A 20833-nucleotide genomic window follows, 5' to 3' on the forward strand; every position below is an offset into this window, starting at 1 on the left:
CCTTAGGGATTTTCGTCCCCGAAAATCTTACTGGTGAATAGGTTTGGATAACATTCTCTCATTGTATCCTCCGGCTCCCATGTTGCTTCCTCAACTCCATGCTTATGCCACAATACCTTAACCAACAGAATCTTCTTATTCCGCAACTCTTTAACATCACGAGTCAAAATGCGAATTGGTTCTTCTTCGTAGGTTATATCAGACTGAATTTCAATCTCAGACGGGCTAATCGCATGTGAAGGATCGGATCGATACCTCCGAAGCATCGAAACATGGAATACATTGTGGATATTTTCTAACTTAGGTGGCAAAAATAGTCTGTAAGCAATCGGCCCGATACGTTCTATAACTTCATACGGCCCAATAAACCTCAGGCTCAATTTGCTTTTACGATCGAAACTGAGTATTTTCTTCCACAGTGAAACTTTCAAGAAAATTTATCTCTGATCTGAAACTCTATATCTTTATGTTTCAAGTCCACATAAGATTTCTATCGATCTGACGCTGCCTTCAAACTCTTACGGATCACTTACACCTTCTATTCAGTTTCTCTGATCAAGTCAACCCCGTGTATCTTATTTTCACTGAGCTTAGTCCAGTACAATGGTGTACGACATTTAGGACCAAACAAAGCTTCATAAGGTGCCATTTTGATACTCGATTGATAGCTGTTATTATGTACAAATTCAATCAGGGGTAGGTATCGTTCCCACGTACCTTCAAACTCGAGAATGCAACATCTCAACATATCCTCAAGTATCTGAATAATTCATTAGACTGGCCATCTATTTGCGGATGGAAAGTAGTACTGAAATGTAATTTCATACCTAGTGCATCTTGCAGTTTCTTCCAAAACTGCAATGTAAACCTCAGATCTCTATCTGAAACAATAGATATAGGCACACCATGTAATCTCACAATCTGAGAAACATACAATTCAACCAACTTATGCAGCAAGTAGTCCGTATGTATCGGAATAAAATGAGCCGATTTAGTCAATCTATCCACAACAACCCAAATTGCATCCTTCTTGCTCGGTGTCAACGGTAAACCAGATACAAAATCCATTGTGACTTTATCCCATTTCCACTCAGGGATCATGATAGGCTGAAGTAATCCTGAAGGCACCTGATGTTCAACTTTTACTTGTTGACAGAATAAACATCTTGCAACAAAGTCAGAAATGTCTCGTTTCATTCCATGCCACCATTAAAGCTGTTTCAGATCATTATACATTTTTGTACAACCTGGATGAGCGGATAATCGACTATTGTGAGCTTCATTCAAAATCATCTGAATCAATTTTGAATTCTTCGGAACACATATTTGGTCTCTGAATCTGAAACAATCATCAGCATCAACTCTGAATTCTGATTTTGCATTTGTCTCACACTGAGCTTGTTTTGCGATCAACTCATTATCAACCTTCTGGGCATCACAAATTTGTTGAACAAATAATGGTCTAGCTTTCAATTTAGCTACTATCGAACCATCATCAGACATAGTCATATGCATATTCATTGCACGCAAAGTAAACAGTGATTTTCGGCTTAAAGCATCGGAAACAACTTAGCCTTTCCCGGGTGATAGTCAATCACAAACTCGTAGTCTTTTAACAATTCTAACCATTGACGTTGTCTTAAATTCAGATCTTTCTGATTCATCAAGTATTTTAGGCTTTTATGGTCAGAATAAACATGACATTTCTCACCGAACAAATAGTGACACCAAATTTTCAAGGCGAATACAATGGCTGGCAATTCTAAGTCGTGTGTTGGATAATTCTTTTCATGTGGCTTCAATTGTCTCAAGGCGTAAGCTATCATGTAAGCTATCACTCTGCCTTTCTGCATCAAAACACAGTCCAAACCATTTAATGATGCATCACTATAAATAAAAAATTCTTTACCCGATTCTGGCTAAACTAGCACTGGAGCTTCAGTCAAAAGGGCTTTCAACTGTTCAAAGCTTTTCTGGCACTTCTCTGACCACTCGAATTTAACATCTTTTTTGCAATAGCTTTGTCATCGGGGCTGCAATCATAGAGAAACCTTTCACGAACTGTTTATAATAACCAACAAGTCCCAGAAAGCTTCAGACTTCAGAAACATTCTTCGGAGGATTCTAATCAAGTATGGCTGAGATTTTGCTCGGATCAACCCGAATTCCTGATGCTAATACCACATGACCCAGAAAAATAACTTCAATTGACCAGAACTCACATTTATTGAATTTCGCATACAACTGCTTATCTCATAATGTCTGTAATACAAGTCTCAAATGTTCGGCATGTTCAGCTTCACCACGAGAGTAGATCAAAATGTCATCTATAAACACAACCACAAACCGATCCAGATACAGTCTGAAGATTCGATTCATCAAATCCATGAAAATAGCAGGTGCATTAGTGAGTCCGAAAGGCATAACCAAAAAACTCATAGTGTCCGTATCTCATTCTGAAAGCAGTCTTTCGCACATCTAAATCTTTAACTCGCAATTAATAGTAGCCTGATATCAAATCTATCTTCGAAAATATTGTAACCCCTTTCAGTTGATCAAACAGATCATCAATCCGTGGCAACGGATAATTATTCTTTATAGTCACCTTATTAAGCTATCTGTAATCGATGCACATTCTCATAGTCCCATCTTTCTTTTTCACAAACAACACAGGTGCACCCCACGTAGAGAAACTAGGTCGCGTGAAACCTCTATTTGTCAATTCTTGCAATTGAGATTTCAATTCTTTTAATTCTGTAGGTGCCATTCTGTACGGAGCTATGGATATTAGATTCGTCCCAAGTATTAACTCAATAGAATAGTTGGTAAACCTGATAATTCTTCTAGAAATACATCCGGATACTCGTACACAACAGGTACTGATTCAATGTTTCTTTCAGCCACTTTACTGTCAAGCACGTAGGCAAAATAAGCTTCACACCCTTTTCTCACATATTTCTGAGCTAGCATTGAAGAAATCAATGCTGGTAATCCATACAATTCACTAGATTCAATCTGAATAACTTCATCATTCTGACTTCGTATATCAATGGTTTTTCTTTTACAATTCACAACAGCATCATGTAAAGTCAACCAATCCATATCCAGAATTATGTTGAACTTGTCAAATGGCTGCAACATCAAATCAGCCAGAAAGCACAGATCTCGAACCATCAAGGGACAATTCTTACACAGTTTATCAACCATAACACACCGGCCCAAGGGGTTTAACGCTCTAATCACAAACTCAGTAGACTCAACAGGTAGAGTCTTGCTGAATACTAATATCTCACACACATAAGAATGAGTAGAACCAGGATCAATCAATGCAATAACATTAGTATCATAAAGAGTGAATATACCAGTAATAACATCTAGGGATGAAGCCTCCTCTCGTGCGCGAACGGAATAGGCTCTGGCAGGTGCACAAGCCTCAGATCTGACTACCATATCTTTAGTCCCTCTCTGACTGCCACTCATATTACCAGCATTTCTAGGTGGTCTACCTTGAGCTGTAGTATTACCAGACCTCGTATTCTACATTGGATTTTCCTCAGCTAACATTGGGCAATCTTGAATATAATGATCTGTCGATCGCAATTTAAAACAGGCCCGATCATGTAATCTGCAACTTTCGGGATGTCATTTACCACAACGTTTACACTTGGGATAATTTAATCTGACATTACCCACACTGGCTACTGAGGTAACTTTCGAACTCATCGGTGGTCTGCTCTGGTCTTGTCGAGAATAACCTGAAGTGGCTTTTGAACGACTAAAATCATCTCAGAACTTCTTTGGTCCCGGCTAAACTGACCTGCTGAATGATCTCTTACGCGAGTCTTTAGCTTCAAAATTAGCTTTCTTTTTCTCTTTCCCGAGCTCCTCAGCTTTACAAGCTAGCTCCAAAAGTACCACAAACTCTTTTATCTCAAGTATGCCAACTAATAATTTAATGTCTTCATTCAGTCCATCTTCAAATCTTTTACACATTACGGCTTCAATAGATACACACTCTCGAGCATACCGACTGAGCCTCACAAATTTCCGTTCATACTCTATCACTGTCATCCGACCCTGTTTCAGCTCCAAAAATTCTTTACGCTTCTGATCGATAAATCTCTGACTAATATATTTCTTACGGAACTCAGTCTGAAAGAATTCCCAGGTCACCTGCTCTCTCGAAACTATTGATACCAGGGTATTCCACTAGTGATCTGCTGTGTCTCGAAGCAAGGATATAGAACATTTCAAACATTCATCTGCAGTACAGGATAGCTCATCAAACACATGGATGGTATTATCAAGCCAGAACTCAGCCCGCTCAGCGTCATCATCTTCAGTGGCTTTAAACTCTTCAGCTCCATATTTTCTAATTTTATTAACAGGTAGTCTATTCAATCACAACGGATCACTTACTTGAAGTACAGCAGGCATGTAAGATGGATTAATCGGGGGTGGAGGTTGTTGTGCAGCTGGGTTCATCCAGATATATTGAGTGAACTAGCCATTCATCATTTGATAGAAGGCTTGTTTAGCCTCACTTTCTTGATTACTCAAAGTTGTTCGAGAATCAGCTTGCGCTGTCCCTTGCGCGGGAGCAGGAGCTACACTCTCGACATCATCAGCTACAGCTCTGTCGGGATCCAGTTACTATATGAAAACACATTTCAAATGTCAGAAGTCATCACACCATCACAGAATAATATTGTAGCATGTATAGCTAGACTTACACACGCTACGTTAGTCCTAGAACTGACTAAATCGTAGCTCTAATACCAATAAAATGTAACACCTCTAACCCATATCCGTCACTGGATTAGGGTCGGGAGGCATTACCGATCATAATATAATTCATACAATTATGCATTATATAATACAGTTTGACATCAATATCACGTCAACGGGTAAAATCATTTCATATATTAGAACCTAAAAATTTATCGTTCATCACATAATATAAATAAAATATATCTCAAAGTACATCAGCACAACTTCTACATTTACCGGGCATATAACTCAACAATATCTTTAGTGTTGAATGAAAGACCTTTTCTTGAATAAGTCGTGCACTTGCATTGTAACACCCCGAACCCGAGACCGTTGCCGGTGTCAGACACGAGGGGTTAACAAGCCAAGTCCACATATTTGCCCACCAATTTGACATTTCCAGTCAGGCTGGAAAACTGCGTCACCGTCGCCTTAAAAATCATATCTCGAGTTTCAAAACTCGGAAACTGGTTTCGTAAATTTTCCCTGAATTTAGACTCATATATACATCCATGGATTTATTTCTAGAATTTTTGGTCGGGCCAACTGGTACAGTTTATTAGTTAAAGTCACCCATGTTACAGGGATCGACTGCTCTGACCTTCGCGCGTTATAACTTGAATATCTCTCTGTACAGGGCTTTAATACTGGTGCCGTTTGTTTCTAATGAAACTAGACTCAAAATGGAATCTGTACATATAAGGCATGACTCCTAATTCTTTCTGGATAATTTATAGTAAATTTTTAAAGTTGCGACAGGGGACCCAGAAACCGTTCTGGCCCTGTCTCACAATAGCTTTCATATCTCTTAACATGTAGCTCCTATGACCATTTCATTTCTTCCATATGAAAATAGACTCATCAAGGTTCATTTACATAGCTGATTCACTATTTAATACCATTCCTACAAATTTTGGTGATTTTTCACATTCACGTTACTGCAGCTGGCAGCATCTGTTTTTAAGGTAGGTCTTACCTATTTTGTAGTCTCCATGAACCAACTAGTCTTGCCATACATAGGTTCATATATGATCATTTTAACCATACCAATGGCTGATCATGTGACCAACACTCCCATTTCCAATCCATAATCACATCATGACACCATATATATATATATACAAACCACAAACGGTCTAAGTCCGTACTCTACTTTTACGAGCCATTTTCGCATGGCCGTACACATATACATCACAACATAATTGAACCAACAAGGGGTAGTCCTATACATGCCATTTCAAATTCCAACCAAAATTATACCAAGATGGAGGCTTTGATAGTGTAGATGACTTCGACCTTAATGATCCCGAATCCGATTGCCATCGAGCAAAATCTGTAAAACTGAGAGCCAAAGCAACAGGGTAAGCATATTTGTGCTTAGTAAGTCTCAAGCAATAAAATCAGCTTTAATTAAAGCAATACATTCACATAGCCAAATGCATCATTTCATTAATACACGTTCACATAATCATACTTACTTCACCATCCCAACTCTTATGTTCATACACAAATAACGGCTTCGTTAAGGCCGATAACTCGTTCCATCATAGGAGCGGATATTCATACGCTCTTACTCCTAGCGCATAAGCACACACCACACTTACCTTGTCATTGAGAAATTTCACAAGTGCATTAGCTGAAACTTTCCAGCAAGCTTATAATTTTCAAATCACATACCTTCGAGTTTAACCGGATGTCGCTACTGTTCAAACGCCTTCGGACATAGCCGGTTATGGTAACTCGCACCAAGGCCTCACGGGACTTAACCCGGATATCACGATTTGCACAAATGCCTTCGGTCTTAGCCCGGATTTAACAACTTGCATGAATGCCTTGGTCTTAGCCGGATATAATTACTAGCATAAATGTCCTCGGGACTTAGCCGGATGTAGCCACTAGCACAATTGCCTTGGGTCTTAACCGGATATAATTTCCAGCATTAACGTCTTGGGACTTAGCCCGGATATCATTCAATTTCTCATGCGCATACATCAATAATCATTGGACATACATATTTCATTTTCGTTACTAAGGCTCAAACACAATTATAATCACTAGCATAATCGCCTTGGGACTTAGCCCGGTATCATTCAAATACTCATACACACATAGTCAATAATCAATACACATCCATACTTCATTTCACATAATTCAAGTAGGGTCACTTCTTGAGGACTTACCTCGGATGTTGTCGAACGGCTTTTACGGCTATTCGATCACTTTTTCCTTCCCCCTGTCCAATTGTGGCCCTCTTAGTTCTTGAGCTAATTCAAACAAATTCAATTTATTAAAACCTCATTGTGCTAGCTTATGGCCGAATATGACAAGGAGTTTAAATGGTCATATGGCCACTCTTTAGCTTGAATACACAATGGTCATGCACATTTTATTTATTCGAGCATCAAGGAAAAGCTAAGGCCTTCAATAGGCTACCCAAGGCCGAATATTCATGTACATGTTGAGGCCAATTATGCACTTAATACCTCACAAAAACAGCATGCATTTTACTAGTTAATGCTTTGCATATTGTAGTTCAAAACTTATAATATAGCATCAAGCACTCATATGTGTGCTAGGCGAATGTGCTTATGATTTCACAATCATTCTTCAACATCTTCTTCTTTAAACCAACATATTCATCACTTAGTTCATAACCAAAACATCATGTGCAAACATATATATACATATATGAGCATGGCGAATTTCAAGGTGTCCATAGCCATCCAAAACACAAATTTTAACTAACATGCAAGAAGCATGAACCATGCTTATGAATGCATCATGGCGAATATGACAATCATGCTCCTTTTCAACTTCAATCATGATTAAACAAAAGAAAACTCAAAATCTTACTCAAGAGTAGACAATCCATCATTGCATGCATCATCATCAAGCTTTACACTTAGCATGCAATGGCTTTATCACCATAACAACTTTGGCCAAATACCCTTTCCATGGCATAACAAAGATTTGAGCCATGGCTAACATGTACATCAAGTTAGCAACCAAAACATGCATGAAGCTCCTAACACAACCTCATACATACCTTAATCTTGATGCAAACTTAGCCAAATCTCCTTCTAGATCTCTTCCAAACCAAGCATGAAGCAAAATCCTCCTTCTTCCTTAGTTTTGGCTCAAAGAAAGGATGAACAAAATTTTTCTTTCTTTCTCTACAACTCACGGCAATGGGGGGAATACCACACTCACACACATTTTTTTTTCATTCTTTTCTTACCCATACACCTTTGTTTATTATTTCTCCCTAATGCACCAACAAAACATGTTTCATGACATGTTTTGCCCATCCTCTCTTGCCATGGCCGGCCACTTCATGTTGGGGGAAATTTGACATGCAAATCCTTATTTTTGCATGCATGAGCAACTAGTCATCACACATTTCCCCATCATACTTTCAAAGTTCACTACTAGGTCCTTTCTAGTGAAATTCGCATTTATAACACTAAATCGAAACATCAAAAATGTCACACACAAATTAACACATATCATAGGCATCAAAATAAATTTTTAATTATTTTTATGCCTCGGTTTTGTGGTCCCGAAACCACATTCCGACTAGGGTCAATTTTGGGCTGTCACATGCATAGATTATACATTGACGAAAAATAAATTTCAACACCAACCTCTTTATTCCTACTTGCAACACCATACTGTTAATCTATATGTATTCATGTTTTGTACATTGATAAAATTTTAATGAACCCATTCGAACACACACACATATATATATATATATATATATATATATATACATGCATAAATAAAGACTCCTAGCTTTTTCAAATGGAGCTTGTCAGCAAATCATATTTGAGGTTATACAATTAACTAAAATATATAAGAGATGTAACATGTTATAAAAAGGTTAAGTGCATTACAACATTTTAAAATTGAACTACTTTCAGACACAATTAACAACCTCAGTATAAACTCATGATATAACTAATTGAGAACTTACCTTATAATTTAGCAATCAACTACACATACAATTTAATTCAATGTAAAATAACCGAATGTGCCTTAAGGTTTAAGTGCTAGTGCACATTTACCCTAGATTCCAAAGTCACACCTTATTAATTAAACTCATACCAAGAAAATGACAAAAACAATCATGGAATGTTTACCTTATTTAATGTCATGCAAACCGAATTGCATATTTAATCCACACACCTATTCAAGATTTCCATTACCGAATTATCTAACCAACCTTGTGAATCATTATTAACAAAAACATATTAGGTCAAAACTAATTATAGTAATCAACATCCACATGCATATTTTATCTTATTATAATACACATCCAAGCTACCACATTTATACCACATCCAAGATTTATAAACAAGTTCAATATTTAAACCGCATATCATAATCACTTCCAAACCATGACACATAACAAAATAATTGAAACGAGCTCAAACCATAGTCTACTCAAACCAAACTCCAACATAACACATAAGCCATTTTCGCATCGCTAGATTATACACAACTCAAAAATCTATTACTTCAAAATGAAATCCAGCCTATACATGCCATAGTTCAAGCTCAACTATTTAAATACTGAAGCTGTAGATAGTGTGATGAGCTTGGTTGATAGTCCCGAGGTTGTAGCTTGACTTCAAAATCTATAAAACAGAATAATATAATACACAAAGTAAGCTACCACAGCCTAGTAAATCATAAGCAATTAAATAACCCAATAATGTTAACAAAAATAACTAAATTAAACCGAATATTTTATCATTCCACACTTAAATCTAATTATATATATACACATTCATATGAAGTATTTTCAACAAACATAATTATTTTCTTTTATATTATCACCGGATCGAATGTATATATAGCCAAAACTAGCATATTATCATTTAACCATCAAAGCTGAATATTCATTATATACGTAGTTCACATACATAAATACAAAACTCATATGTCTTAATATAATTTCATAAACATATGTTAACTATATAACCGAACTGTCCATAATATGCTAACTAATCATTCACAACCGAATACACTTATCATTTAGATATATTTTCTTAACTCACATTTTACAAGATTCATAACAAAAGCCAAGGTTTTTACTTACCCTTTTTTCAAGTAGGCAACAAGTAATTTCATACCTGACATAAAGCTCATTTTACACTTTAGAACTCATTATACCTTTGCCCGATGAACCATTCGGAATTGGATAGGACGCTCGGATAATCACATAAATTGTACAATGCCAACGTCTTACATGTAGCCACATATCGATGCCGCTATCCCAGATAGGGTCTTACTCGTAACCACATATTGGAATCACAAAATCGATGCCATGGACTTACTCGCACAGATATATCGGAATCCTATGTCATGACATATGTATCCTAACTATTCTTATGGTTCATACGGGGCTTTCGGACATCGTAACTCGGTCGAATCGAACTTGGAAGTGTCATAGCCAAATTTAAACATGTTCGGCCATAGCATATATTAATTTTAACCTTTCATAACACAATGTAAATATATCATTGAATTACTAATAAAAACATCTATTTTCTTATGAACTTACCTCGGACGGTACAAAACGGAATTGGCCAGCTAGTCGACAACTATCGTTTTTCCCCGATCCAAATCTGATTTCTTTGGTTCTTGATCTAAACATATTCAAATTAAGCTCATTCAAGCATATTTTCATTCAATTTAGTCCAAAAACACATAAATGGGTAAATTACTATTTTACCCCTGACATTTACAATTTTTACAATTTAGTCCCTATTGCACGAAACACAAAATACACAAAATTTCCAAATACCCATGTTTGGCCGAATCTTACCCATTACCATACAAGTCCATTTATTTCATTTATTTCACATTTTAGTCCCTCAAATTATTATTTTTGTAATTAAGTCCTAATTACTAAAAATCATCAAAAACTCGAAGACAAAATATGTTAATCTAAAACATATCTTTCATTTTTCATCATCAAACAATAAAAATCACAAGTTACCAACAATGGCACAACTCAAAATATTCATCAAAATCAAAAATTAAAGCATGGGTCTTGAATATTACTAAGCAATGATCTCAAAAACGTAGAAATTATCAAACTCGTGCTTTAATCAAGCTTGAATACCACCGAACCCTAACTTTTTTTTCTTTTTCTTTCTTGTTTATGTTTTGGCCAAGAGAAAGATAATATGAAAACCTTATTTTAATTTCATATAAATTATAACATATAATAACATATAATAACATTTTATCTAATTACTTATTTAACCTTAATAATATTATAACAAAGCCATATAACATATGCCTGGCACCGTCCACTTATTCTCTTAATGGGTTAATTGCAACTTTAAGGCTTCCATTTAAAAAGCCAAGTGCAATTTAGCCCTTTTTAGAAAAACCACTAAATTTTTATTTTATGCGATTAAGTCCTTTTATTTAATCGGATACCTAAATGACAAAATTAAATCACGAAAATTTCACAGATATAAATTCACACAAAATAAACTAAAAAAATAATTTTTAAATATTTTTCTAACTGAGATTCATGGTCCTGAAACTACTGTTCCGATTAGGGTCTAAATCGGGCTATTACATTGTAGCACTGGCGTGTGAACCCTATAACTTGGAAAATTTTTGAAATGTTACGAAAAATTCTTAGAGTTTCAGATTAAGTCTAGACTCGATTCTAATGCTCGTATTGGGCATCGAGGATCCAATTAGGGGACGTTTGAAATGATCTCAGTTAACGAATAGTAATTTACATGAAATATCTGAAAGTGTTTCAAAAGTTTTTGATAACACTCTGTAGCCCTGTTCTGGGGATGAACACAGGTTAGGGGTGTTACATTTAGTGGTATCAAAGCTATGGTTTAGTCGGTTTTCAGACTGGACGTAGCATATGTGGAGTCTAGAAATACATGCCATTATATAACCTGTGATAGTGTGATATCTCTCGATTCTGATGAAAATTATTTTGCAAATAGACAGAGATGCTTTCCAACAGAGCTAATTCTGATACTACTAAAAGTGATACATACGTGCCTGAGTAAAAATGTTGCTTATAATAAAAGGGGACCTATAAAGGTATGACATAAATGTTTTATAATGGACATGTTAATGATAAATGTCAAGTGATATGTGTGTATTTATGAAAGTTAAATTTTGGGGCTTACGATCTCTACCCCCTTACCAGTATACTGTTATACAATGAAATTCATAAGATTTATGTGGATTAAGCTCATAAATGCGGAACTAAAGAGTTTAAAGGCTGAATGATTAATGATGTAGTCAGAATTAGGAATGGGTTAGTAAGTAAAGACGGTATCAAAAGAGATATCAAATTTTTCTGAAGATTATTATGAACATGTGATATCATTGTTAAGGAAGAAGTTACTCATGAGTAAACGACTTATCCAGAAATGATATTTACAGAACGAATTAGTTGAAAATTTTTCCGAATCGACTCTTTCAGTAAACTGAATAATGTAAGATTATTGATGACTTTATTAGCCAATGGAATAGTGATGAAATTGCACAGATAATTGAATACAGCTGTTATAATTAGAGAAATTACAACAATATCTTCTGGGTACTCTATAAGTTCTGGTATTCTCAGAGGCATATGAAATTGTACATGCTCAGATGCAATATTTATCGTATTGATAGTCTGGCTAATTATAATAGATGGAATTACGGAAAGTCTGGTTGATTCATGAGCAATATTGCTCTATTTTTCTTAGGTTTTCTAATTTATCATGATTGATATAAGATTTAATGATAAGGTTCATATGATATCATTTTCTACTTCTACTGATTGAAGATCTCAATTGTGAATATGCAAGTTATATTGTCTTAATCACAGTTGTTTCTACTGAGTATACGTGATATTACTCTTCTGAATTTTCTCTGAGATATCATTAATCTCTTTATTATGTAAACATGGTTTATCTGTAAAAGATATTCTTTGATCAGAAGTAATTACATTTATTACCATTATAAATATTGACTCGATCATGAGGTATGGTGATAGAGATCACAGATTATAGAAACTCTATTACTGCATTGGTCATTATTGGTGTAATAGCCCAGTTTAGACCCTATTCAAAACAGTGGTTTTAGGACCACAAATCCGAGCTCAAAAATATTTTAATATTATTTTTGGTTTCTACAACATGTTAATTTATATGTGTGAAATTTTCGTGATTTAATTTTATCATTTGAGTGTTCGATTTGATTAAAAGGTCTTAATCGCGTAAAATGTAAAAGTGGCTAGCTAATTGTGTAAGTGCCAAATTGTTATTGTTTTTATAATGTGGGGTCCTTAAAAGGAAATTAGACCATTAAAGGGTAGCATAGACTATTTTGGGTTTATAATATATGGTTTGCTTGTTAAATTATAAAGGTTGGTTTTGTAAATTAGTAATATAAGTTAATATAATAAAACATAATTAAAATAGCCATGCATGTTCATCTTATTTTGGCTGAACTTTTGAAATCTTTAAACATTCGACCTTGTCCAAGCTTGATTCAAGGTTAGTTTTTGTTCAGTTTTTTATAATTTTTACGTTTGAGATCGTTGTTTCGAGTACTAGGTAGCCCATGCTTGATTTTTTGAATTTAATGATGTATCCATGAATTGCCATTGTTGATAGCTTGATGATTTTTGTATTTGATGATGAAAAATAAATATATGTTGTTAGATTGTCAAGTTTAATTAAGTGATTTTTGATAAAAATGTCTATTTAGGACTAAATTGTGAATTTTGAAAATTGAGGGGTCAAAATGTGATATAAATTAAACATATAGACTTATATGGATTAGGGGTAAATTCAGCCTAACATGGGTATGGTGAAATTTTGAATATTTTGTGTTTTCTGAAATAGGAACTAAATTGTAAAAAATGTGAAATGTTAGGGGCAAAAGTGTAATTTGCCCATTTATGTGTTTTTGGACGAAATTGAATGAATATGTTAATAAACAAGTTAAATTTTTATTAATTTAGATCAAGAAAAGAGGAAATCGAAATTAGATCGGGGGAAATCTAAAGTTGTCGAATAGTCGTCCCGGTTCATTCGTCTTTGTCCGAGGTAAGTTCATAAGTAAATAAATGTCGTTAAATTCGATTGTATATATGTTATTTGTGCAGAATTGAATTATTACTTGTATATATATGTTCAAGCCAAATTTGTACAAATATGGGAGATGTATTTACGAGCCTGAATTGATCGAGTTATGACATCCGAAAGCCCCGTACGAACCTTAGGAATAGTTAGGATACATATGTCATGACATAGGGTTTCGATATGTGATTTCGTGTAAGACCATGTCTGGGATGTTGGCATCGATTTGTGATTTACGTGTAAGACCCTATCTGGGATAGTGGCATCGATATGTGATTACATGTAAAACCACGTCTAGGACGTTGGCATTGTACGAGTTTTTCGATTATCCGAGTATCCTTATTAATTCTGAATGGTTCATCAGGCAATATCAATATTGATCGAATGTAAAATTGAGCCAAGAGGTCAAGTATGTGCTAAGTTAAAAGGTTGGGAAAAATAAGGTAAGTGTGTACTTGTGATATATATATATGAAATATGCATATAAAGGTTAGTTTATATATGTTTATGAATATATGTTTATTTGTCCATTGACATTAGAATGTTAATGTTTATGAGATAGGTTTGAACTTACAAGAATGATATATGTGCATTTGGTTAAGGTTTGTTTGATTTGATCTACTTAAATTGAATTAAGGATGTTATAAAAAATAAATTATTTGCTTATGACTTATTAAGCTATTTTAGCTTACTGTGTGTATTCGTTTGTTGTTTTATAGATTTTGGGAATAGGTTACATGTTCGGGGATCGTCAAGGAAATCCGTCACACTATTGATCGTTATTTTGGTATTACAAAAGTTTAAAACTATGAACTTATGGCATGTATAGGCTAGCCTTTGTGTTAGTTTATTTTTGAATGTGTATATATTTAGCCACGCGAAAATGGCTTAATCTTGATATTAATGCCTGTATGCATTCGGTTATGGCATAGACTTATTATTAAAGTATATTCATGGAGTATATATGTGTGGTATTTGGCTATATGGTTTGGCTTAATTATTAAGTTAGTTGATGGTTTAGTAATTTGACATGGGATAAGTAAATTTTGGTAAGAATATTCCATGACATGTTTGAATGGTGTTTTGGTTATATGTTTAAGTCGAGTATTGATATGAATGACTTATAAACTAGTTCATGTCGATAAGCTTAATATATAGCATATATGTTTGCGATGTTTGGTTATATGATTCGGTAATGAGAAATGGTAGATATGATGTATAATGGGCTTAATAGTTAGCTCATTTTGGAATTATGAAACATGGTATAATTAGGGTGATGGATGATTGTATATTGGATTTATAGGTTCGGTTGCTAAATGGTAATTAATGAATATGTTTCATGATTGTTTTGGTTGATTGTTTTGGTACGGATCCAAATGGTAAATGATGGTTATGATTAGGTATGTTTTGGTTAGTTTTAAAATATAGTTAAAAGTGTCAAGTTGATGCTAATATTAATATAGGTATGTGTACATGTGTGGTTGTAAATTCGATTACGATATTTAGTTCGTTTTGATATGCATATGATATTGATAATGGTGTGACCGAAATAATGATTAGTTAATAGGATGAAATATGAAGTTTAGGTATATTAATATAGATGTGAATTAGGTATACATTGAAATGTTATTTGTGTTCCAATGTTATAAATGGCTTTTGTTCTTAGGGTAAATTGCGCATTATATTTATATGCATTTAGTATGTTCGGCCATGTTGTAATGTTACTAAAGTCGCATATGTGATTGCATAATAGTTAAAGTAATATGATTCGAATGGTTTTATTATGTGCTTGTGCAGAAGTTATCAAATGATATGTTTGATATTCAACTAATGAAATAGATATTGGCATATATTTGATGTATCGAGTGTAATGATATATGATGGGATATGTTTTAAGTATATAAGTGACATTAATATTAAAGTCATGTGGTTCGAACATTTATATGTATTAAGTATTTGTAACATAGCTTTGTTGCACATTATTTAATCCAAATATGTGGTTATATAAATGATATTATTATAGTTGAAATTTGAAGCATTGGTTGTATATGTATTATAAATAATAAAGCATGATCAATTTTATCTGGTTATGTGTTCCATATGTGCAAATTTTACTAATATGATTTAGTGAAAGACTACTATTGGTTTTAAAAGTTATATTGTATAGAAGTAGATGTTCGGTAATGTCTCGTAACCCTATTTTAGCGAAGGATGTAGGTTGGGGGTGTTACATTTGATTGGTATCAGAGCTATAGTTTAGTCGATTCTAGGACTAACGTAGCGCGTATGAGTCTAGTTATACATGTCATATTTTTAAATTGTAAAAGTGTGATGATTCTGGACAATTAAAATATGTTTTCGTATAGTAAATGGATCCCAACCAAGCCGTAGTGGATGACGTGGAAAGTAATGCACCCGCTCCCGCTCAAGGGGCAGTGCAATCTGATTCTAGACCTATTACGAGTAGCCATGAGGGAAAGGCTAAGCAAGCCTTCTTCCAAATGATGAATGAGTGGTTCACTCAATATATTAAAACTAATTCGGCTGTTTAACAACCCCCACCCCCGCCTAATCCTCCTTAGATACCCGTGGTACCTCAAGTTATTGATCCAATAAGATTAAATAAGCCTCTGATTGATAAGATTAGAAAACACAGGGATGAAGAATTCAGAACCACTATTGATGATGATGCTGAGCGAGCTGAATTTTGGCTCGATAATACTATTCTTGTGTTTGAGGAGCTATCCTGTACCCCTAACGAGTGTCTAAAATGTGTTGTATCCTTACTTCGAGATTCTGCGTATCACTGGTGCAATACATTAATATCAGTAGTTCTGAAAGAATGGGTGACCTGGGAGTTCTTTCAAACTGAATTCTGTAAGAAATACATCAGTCAGAGATTCATTGATAAAAAATGCAAAGAATTCATCGAGTTGAAACAGGGTCGTATGACCGTAACAGAGTATGAACCGAAATTTTTGAGACTTAGCAGATATGCTCGGGAATGTGTTTCTACTGAAGCTATAATGTGTAAAAGATTTGAAGACGGGTTGAATGAAGACATTAAGTTGTTAGTCGAGATACTTGAAATAAAAGAGTTCGTTGTACTAGTCGAGCGAGCATGCAAAGCTGAAGAGCTCAGGAAATAGAAAAGAAAAGCCGACTTTGAAGCTAAAGATTCACGAAAAAGATCATCGGGTAAAACATTTTAGTCATCATCAAAGAAATTTCGAGCTAAATTTAGCCATTCAAAGGCTACTGCAGGCTATTTTAGACATGATCGAGATAGACCACCCGTGAGTTCGAGAGCTACCTTAGTAGCTAGTGTTGGTAACATCTGACTGAATCAACCTGAGTGCAAACATTATGGTAAATGACATCCCAGCAGTTGTAGATTGAATGATCGGGCTTGTTTTAAATGTGGATCGATGGATAACTTCATTTGTGAATACCCTGAGTTGGTTGAGCAAGACATGAAGTAGAATACGAGGCCGAGTAACACGGCAGCTCGAGGTAGACCACCTAGAAATATGGATAATGTGAGTAGCAGTCAGAGGTGAACTAAAGACACGATTGTTAGATCTGAGGCTCGCACACCTGCCAAAGCTTATGCTATCCGCGCTCGTGAAGAAGCTTCATCTCTAGATGTGATTACCGGTACTTTCACTTTCTATGATATTAGTGTTGTTGCATGGATTGATCCTGGATCGACTCATTCTTATGTATGTGAAACTTTAGTATCCAGTAAGACTTTGCCTGTTGAGTCTACTGAGTTTGTGATTAGAGTGTCGAACCCCTTAGGCCGGTGTGTTTTGGTTGATAAAGTATGCAACAATTGTCCGTTGATGATTCGAGATTCATGTTTTCCAGCTGATTTGATATTGTTGCCATTTGACGAGTTTGATATAATTATGGGTATGTATTAGCTAACGTTGCGTGATGCTATTGTGAACTGCAAACGGAAGACTATTGATTTGCGATGCCAGAATGATGAGATTATTCGGATTGAGTCTAATGATTTGAATGGTTTACCGGCAGTGATATCTTCGATGTTAGCTCAGAAATATGTGAGAAAAGGTTGTGAAGCTTACTTTGCCTATGTGCTTGACTTTAAACTGACCGAAAAAAAGATTGAATCAGTACCAGTTGTGTGTAAGTATCCAGATGTGTTTCCTGAAGAATTATCGGGTTTGCCACTAATTCGAGAAGTAGAGTTTGTCATTAAGTTAGTGCCGAGGACAACTCCGATTTCAGTAGCTCTGTACAGAATGGCACCAACTAAATTAAAAGAGTTGAAAGCTTAGTTGCAAGAATTGACTGATAGAGGGTTTATACGATCGAGTATGTCTCCTTGGGGTGCACCGATTTTGTTTATGAAAAAGAAAGACGGAACTATGAGAATGTGCATCGATTACTGACAACTCAATAAGGTGACTATATAGAATAAATATCCTTTTCCAAGAATTGACGATTTGTTCGATCAGTTGAAAGGGGCTACAGTGTTTTCAAAGATAGACTTGAGATCGGGTTACTATCAATTGCGAGTTAAAGACTCAGATGTGCCGAAAACTACTTTCTGAACGAGGTACGGACACTATGAGTTTCTGGTTATTCCCTTAGGACTTACTAATGCACTTACTGCTTTTGTGGATTTAATGAATAGAATCTTCAGACAGTATTTGGATTGATTTGTGGTTGTGTTTATAGATGACATTTTGATCTAGTCCCATAATGAATCTGAGCATACCAACATTTGAGAATTGTGCTACAGACTTTGCGTGATAAACAGTTGTATGCGAAGTTCAGTAAATGTGAGTTCTGGTTGTGTGAAGTTGGTTTCTTAGGACATGTTGTATCAGCATCGGGTATTCAGGTTGATCCGAGTAAAATTTCTGCAATACTAGATTGGTAGCTTCCGAGAAATGTTTCTGAAGTCCGAAGTTTTTTGGGACTTGCTGGATATTACAGACGATTTGTAAAAGGCTTCTCAATGATTACAACCCCGATGACAAGATTACTTCAAAAAGATATTAAGTTCGAGTGGTCAGAAAAGTGCCAGAAAAGTTTTGATCAGTTGAAAGCTTTGTTGACTGAAGCTTCGGTGTTGGTTCAGCCAGAATCGGGTAAAGAATTCGTAATCTTTAGTGATGCATATTTGAATGGTTTGGGCTGTGTTTTGGTGCAGGAAGGCAAAGTTATAGCTTATGCCTTGAGACAATTAAAGCCACATGACATGATTTGGAATTGGCAGCTATTGTGTTTGCGTTGAAGATTTGGCATCACTATCTGTTCAGTGAGAAATGTCACGTTTATTCTGATCACAAAAGCTTAAAATACTTGATGACTCAGAAAGATCTGAATTTACGACAGTGAAGATGGTTAGAGTTGTTAAAAGATTACGAGCTTGTAATTGACTACCATCCGGGAAAGGCCGATGTAGTTGCTGATGCTCTCTCTGTTTGCTCTGCGTGTAATGAATACGCATATGGCTCTATTTGATGATGGCTCGATTGTGGTTGAGTTGAAAGTGAGACAGTTATTTATGCAGCAGATTTGCGAAGCTCAAAAAGTTGATAATGAATTGTTAGCAAAACCGGCTCAATGTGATTTGAATATTGATTTAGCATTTCAGATTGATGCTTGTAACACCCCTATCCCGTATCCGTCGCCGGAATAGGTAAAGGGGCATTACCGGACTTGAAACTCATATCAGAACAGTAAAAATTTTGAATTTTTTTTTTGAAATAAAGAACATTCCTTTAGATAAATACTAAATACAGGTAGGGATACAATTTAAACTTCTATAAGTACACATTTAAAAGATGTCATTTTCGCATGGCTTATATACATTAACCAAAATATTCTTCCGCTTAATCGGTCTATTCTACACATGCCATAAAATAACCCAAAACATAACAAGACCAAGCAAAGGATAGTGATAGTGTAACAAGTTGTCGACGATCCCCGAGTCCAGTAGCTTCCAAATGAGATCTATAAAACAGAGGAAACAAGGTAAATGGAGTAAGCATTACAATGCTTAGTAAGTTTTAAGCAGTGTCAACAGATAACAATCAAATTATAACATGGTTGTTCGTATTTTTATTTCACTCTTCCTTTGGGTATATCATCCCTTTACCGAATATGCACATCTCATCATATACAATAGGCAGATAAACTTTCACATAAAAGTGAGCTCATGTAACATAGATATATTGTACAATTTCACATAACCTTTCACACTAATCCGATGCCACATAATCATAGGAATAGTCTCATAGATTGCTCACGTATGCATCACATAACTACCTTATGATTTAGTTCAAATCAAGCTCACATATAAACTCGGAGTACATACCTGTTTAACCTTTCGCATTGAATATATTTATAAGCAATTCTTATTATGAAGTCTTATAGCTTTAAACTCTACTCGGATTATCGGCGAGACCTTTAGCTCAGATGAAATCTCCAGACGAAGTCAGCGGGTCTTAACCCGGACATAGTCACCACATATAGTCATCGGGTCTTAAATCCCGGATTTACATCACAAAGTTTCATGCATATTTATTCACATGTTACAGCATTCACATCGACTATCATATTTGTAATTCATTTGCCTCATCAAATATCTAATAAAACACACCTTCCACAGTTTGTCATTTGGCCACAATATATATATACACTTTCACGTTCATCACATTGGCCATTCGGCCTTATCTCATATATACACATTCACATTCATCACATAAAATTCTGAATCAAAATATAAATTTTCATATATTCACATCACAATTATCCAAATATACTTCATATACCACATAAACTTTCATGTATACACTTTGTCTTGGCTGAATCTACATCTATCATTTTCCAATGAATAATTCAATTTCAAGCCATACTATCATTTCATATTCGAATACTTATAAACTTACAATTTC

Source organism: Gossypium arboreum, chromosome 6 (assembly GCF_025698485.1).
Source record: "Gossypium arboreum isolate Shixiya-1 chromosome 6, ASM2569848v2, whole genome shotgun sequence".
Lineage (NCBI taxonomy): Eukaryota > Viridiplantae > Streptophyta > Magnoliopsida > Malvales > Malvaceae > Gossypium > Gossypium arboreum.